Genomic DNA, 6,000 nt, shown 5'->3' with positions numbered 1-6,000 from the left:
TGTAAAAACGTACCTATGCTACAGCCATTCCATAAACTCTATGAAATAAACACATCTTTCTGGCTCTGTGAAGCTCAGAAAATCTGGGTCTTCGCTCCTATAAATGTATCATATTGCATTTACTGGCTAATAAAGTCTCCAAGAACAAGATTGCCCTTCTTTTCACAACTTGATCCTTTACAAATTGACAAATGTAATGCTTTAACCTACGTGAACTGAACTCTGGGTCCCTGAGGGAAGAAGCTAACCAGGTGAAAGTGTGTGTTCTCTGTTAGCTGGGCCTGGGCTGGCGGAGGTGGGTCAGGCGCAGGCAGCCCAGGGCCTGAGGGGTACAGCTGGTCTCCCCTAAAGGTTGGTGCTGCCCCAGTTCATGGGGTTGGTAAACCAAGGTCAAAACAAGAAGACGGAAGGAAAGAGCAGGCACTGAGAAGGCCAAATACAAGGACCCGGTACCAGAAGCTTGAGTCATAAGACAAGGGCAAGAATTGTTATCTTGCTGGAGGCCAACTCCCTGAAAACTAAACAGAGATAAAAGCTGAGGAGTAGGTGACATTCTTCAGAATCCAGGTAGGTATTCCTTCCTTCTGAGTCATCAAATGCTTCTGAAAAAAATAAAGAAAGATTTTTCGCCAGAGCTTCTGTATTCAGATGACCCCAGGCATCTCACCTGAAAGGGGGTTGTGACATTCAGGTGACCTGCAGGGTGCTGCAATGAAAAGCCCTTACTCCAAGCTCAGCTAGAACAAGTAACTTTGATATATATATATATAAATTTTTAATTATATTTTTATAGATTTCAGAGTGGAAGGGAGAGGGAGAGAAACATCAATGATGAGAATCATTGATCAGCTACTTCCTGTACGCCCCTTACTGGGGATCGAGCCTGCAAACCGGCATGTGCCCTTGACTGGAATAGAACCCGGGACCCTTCAGTCCGCAGGCCAACGCTCTATTCACTGAGCCAAACCAGGCAGGGCTGGTTTATATTTTTAAGGATAAAATTTGGAAAGAGAAGTTCCAAAGGAGGTAATAGACAAGGAAGAAACGATAGTAACACCTGTAGGCAACCACTTGAACATGTCCTTGCATACAAGTGGAAATTTCCTTATCACACAGTGAAGTGTTTTGTCTAGACAGCTCAAAAGCATTCTGAACTCCAAACAGTAAAACAACGAGTTTGTAGCGGATGTAGAGGGTCAGTGTAGGCGTGTAAAGACCAAAGAAGAGAGAAGAAATCAAAGGGAGCCAGAGGGAAGGCTGAAGTCATTTCATCTCAGCAGCGGGGGGGGGGGGGGGGGGGGGCTGGGGCGGTATCCTTGCTTCACCTTTCAGAAAAAGAGCCGACCCTGTCCCTGCTACTATGTCAAGGTTGAACATCATCCTCCTGTACGACTAGACACTTTCCGAATTCCCAGGATATCTGACATTGAGTCCATTCACTCAGTAAAATGGATAACTAAAGCTGTTTGCTAAGTAATTCGAAGAAGTGCTTCAATTTCAACAACCCAGGCAAAGGGAATGCATACATTACCTAGGTGATTGCAAATGAAAGCGTTTATATCTAAAATAATCACCTACTTCTCCCTTTCATTCTGCTAATTGATTTCCACTGGGGAAAGAACGGGCTCTCAAATGCACCCCCCCCCCCATTTGTGCTGAAGGGTGTAACTGGGCAGATGCACCCACCCATTCCTCAATACCACCATGAACTATCTCCCTGCCTCCTCAAAGCAGTCCATGGTCACCATCCAATGCTGACAGCAGGATCTGTTTCTCTAAGCTTCCAAATAAACCCCTAAGAGCCAAAGCGCTCCGTGACCACTGGCCACTTCCGGTTTGTTTCCTCCATGTCCAGCGATTCAACATCTATGGAGACCGAGTACTCTTCGTCAGGAAGGTGGGGCCTTCGAGAAAGAACGTTACATAAGGTCCCCTATTGCCAACATTTGGATCCGGGTGAAAAATCAAGTTACAAAATAAATATTCGTGGCAACCGTGAAGAATAGAAGGTCGGCGTGAAATTTGGGGAGGTGAGCGGGGGCAGGTAGTAAGTATGGCGAGGCTACCTTTTGGAAGAATGTTCTAAGAAAAACAAGCGCTGTCCCATCCCCTGCCCTGCCCTGCCCGTCCTTTTCCACCCTACTCCACTCTCTGTGATAAAAGAGATGGGATTTGGTTTAGTTTTTGCTTGTTTGACTTTAGTATATAGGGGGAACCACCTCCCCCCCCCCCCAACACACACACCCTGAGTTGTTGTCTTAGTCCCACAGGGCAGGGGCCTGGAGCAACCACCCCTGGCTGATATAGGAGAACAAAGCCCACCCTATGTTTTGCAGCTGAAATGCCAGTTGGCCATTGTTTTACAAATGTTTCTGTAGTTTTGTAGCTTTATCCTTATTTCTGATACAATTGAGATGCAATTATCTATATATTTTTAAGATTTTGAATATCAGAGAAAAGCTTCCCAGTGAAAAATCTGTATGGGGGGGGGGGGGGCGTGATATGCTTGCTGGAAAATTTGGGGAAATGTTTGCTCCTTGTCACAACGAATAATTGGCAGAGTTGTGTCTTTGTAAGACACAGTTGTGTCTTAAATAGTAGCTAAAACTCTGTAGTGGAGATATTATCCGAGGAATGGCAAAGATTTAAACTCAGTTCAATGTAGTATTGGGGTCCTACTAAGTGCTGGAAGATACAAAAGAAATGCAAGAAGCAGATTTGGCTTATTTCAATGTTATCAAAGTGAAAAGACATAAATAAAGAGCTGTGCAAGAAGCATGTAATTAAATACCAACATGTGTCATGCCAAGGACATGGTCTTGTTTTAATCACTAAAGGAAAAAATAGACTGAAACTCAGCTAAGAAAAATGGCTAAGCTCTACCTTCCCTGGAAATAGTGTGGTAGAGTGGGAAATAGCAAAATTCCAAAGTCAGCACCACTCCAGCTCATCAGTGAGACGGCCAATATCTTACCAGGTGGTCCTTACACAGAGCTAGGTCTGAATCTTGACTCCTCGGATGATTAGATTTGTGATCTTGGACAAGTTTTTAACCGCTTTGGGCTTCCAATTTCAAACGAGGATAATAATATAGTGTACTTTAATTTATTTCAAAATCTCAATGAAGTGGGATGTAAACATAAATGGTTTTAGTTTTGCCCAACTGTGGACATACAGTGCTTGTAACACTGTTGTGGGACAATCTGCCTTTCTAATTTGAGAACAGCGCCCTTATAATGTCTTGCCCCCAAGATAAACAGTACTGAGACCGAAAACGATTTCCTGGTCCCTGTGTTAGACAACACTGAGATCATGCAAAAGAACTTGGCTGTTTGATCTAGAAAACGATTGTTCTGGAAGATCAGACTAAGGAGCTTACTGACCAAGACCAGCAACTTGCTCAGCAAGATTCACACCAAGACCCCAGCCTTGCTTTTGCACTGACGTAAAGCTGTTATGTCACAAGCTGCTCAAAGTGCCACCCAAAAGCCTCGCACTCTTGCCTTGCATCACCCCCTCAGCGTCAGCAGCCCAGGCCCTAACACCCTTTCCCAACTGAGACTGTCAAGGTGGTGGTCGCCCTTATCGCACACAGTAGGTCTAAGAACCAAAAGGCTCTTCTGGTGGCTTTTGAAGACACTTATAGTTGGCATATCCTGTTAGAATAGCTCCAGCATGTTTCCTAACATTCTGGTCACCCTGGAATTAAAACACAAACCTCCTTGGACTGGCTTACAGTTCAGTTCACATCTTCAGAGCCCCACCCAGCCTTACTTCACCCCAGACATAGGGCCCAAGGGACTTGGGATTGGGAGGTAGGTTGGCCTTCTCTTTACGTGGAGGTGAGGCAGGGGTGGGAGGGGCCGTGTGGTAGGAACTGTCCCCACTTCCTTTAAGACTTAACATGGTTGTTACTAGTCAGGGGTGTGGAGAGGTTCTTTCCCACTTAGTTACTCTGGCAGGTTTCACATGTCCCTATGCCCACCGATATGGTGTCCCCCGTGTGGAGGGTGCTCATGGCTTTCTCTTGGCATAGTCAGCATTATGCTGGCCTCCACTGAGGTCCCACTCATAGAGGATAACCCCCTCCATCAGTTCCTGCCTCCAAAACCTTCCTTGGTACAGAGTTGCCCTGTTCTGCCTCCTTTTAAAAACTTTATGCTCCTTCATACAGAGCCACAGGGACCACTGAGAAAAATGAGAATAGAGCAGAACAGTGAGAATTAAACATACTTCTAAAATATGTTGCCTGCCCATTGGTGTGGCTCAGTGGTTGAGCGTTAACCTATGAGCCAGAAGGTACGGTTTGATTCCTGGTCAGGGCATATGCCCAGGTTGCCAGCTCGATCACCAGTGTGGGGCATGCAGGAGACAGCCAATCAATGATTCTCTCTCATCATTGATGTTTCTATCTCTCTCTCCTCCCTTCTTCTCTGAAATCAAATATAGACCCATGAGCCAGGAGATCAGGGTTCAATTCCAGGTGAGGGCACATGCCCAGGTTGCAGGCTCGATTCCCAGTGGGGGGTGAGCAGGAGGCAGCCGAACAATGATTCTCTCTCCCTATTGATGTTTCTCTCCCTCTCTCTAAAATCAATAAAACTATATTTAAAAAATAAATAAAATAAAATATGTGGCCCATAGACTAGGAATCTCCTTTTTTCCCTATTATATGCAATGCATCATGTTGGTGATGCTCCCTTTGCAAATAAAAATAAAATAGTAAATATTGGATAAATTTACCATTTTGAAGTATATATAAAAAAAGGTTTACAAACATTTATACTTTGAAACCAAAAACGAATCTACTTTGATGTCATCAAACTACAAACTCATGCAAATTTAACATCAAGAATTTTAAAATTCTTGTCCAGACCGGTAAGGAAGAAAAATTTGACACCAGAGTGACACTCCGTCTTGACATTTTGTTGTTGCTTCTTAATAACTAATCTTTAAGCTGGTGTCTTACCAATAGATGCTTCATTGCTGATCTGGTTAGGCTCCATCCAAGGTGCGAAATCAGTTATGTGCCAAGGCGAAGAGGGGATAGTTCTCGCAATAACATTTTCCAGACATGTTTTGGAGACTATTGCTCTTTGGAGGAGACCCAAAAGAGCAGAGTGAGAAATATTTATAGCATATGAGTGTAATAAAAAATGTAATTATGAATAAATAATACATTAAACTGGTAGGACATCGTTTACATTAGATCATAGGAATGAATATCAAAAAATACAGGCAATATTTTTGAAAAAACAACCAGCAGTGAAAAATTTATTTATAATATAAACCAGACACTCCAAAATAATTTGTGGTTTACTTAATTCTTACCGTTCATCCTATAGTCTTTTGAATAAGACTGGAGGAAGGCACCCGAGTAACTACCTCAGCTGTTTCTGATTTTGATTCTGAATTTTCAGTGCAATGAAAACTCGAGTCCATATAACCAAAAGAGATGGCATATCATTTTTAGAAATTTAGATTCCCCCCAAATGTAGATACCTATTAAAAAGAAATGCATTACAATAAATAAGTGTATCTCCAAATTGTCTCATTATTTCTGGGCAAACAAGAATTGCATACAAGTTCTGAATAAAGGACTATCGCATTGCATCTTATGTGTTCTGCAATATGCACTCACAGAAAATCATTACAGTAACAAGACCAGCTGCATGTAATAGAAAGCAAATGATTTACAATGTTACTATGAGAAACTACTTTATTTCATATTATCATAAAAAGAGCAGAGCTGAATATTTGCATGACAAACAGAAGAATCCAGGAAATTCCAAATGCAACTTAGTGTGTTTTTTTTTTAACAGGTATTAATGCTGGAAGGTGATTTAAAAGCCCTCTCCTCTAGAGAATATTAGCAATTATAATTTGCAGTCATTATTAGTCTAACCACTGAAAGAAAAACATCCACAGACATGAATAGGATGTAGAAAGAAATACTTGGAGGAATATGTGCTTCTGTCACACAACAGAGCTTACAGTTAG

This window comes from Myotis nattereri (genome assembly GCF_964212035.1).
Source record: "Myotis nattereri genome assembly, chromosome: 13".
NCBI classification, from domain to species: Eukaryota; Metazoa; Chordata; class Mammalia; order Chiroptera; family Vespertilionidae; genus Myotis; species Myotis nattereri.
This window is presented reverse-complemented; position numbering follows the sequence as displayed.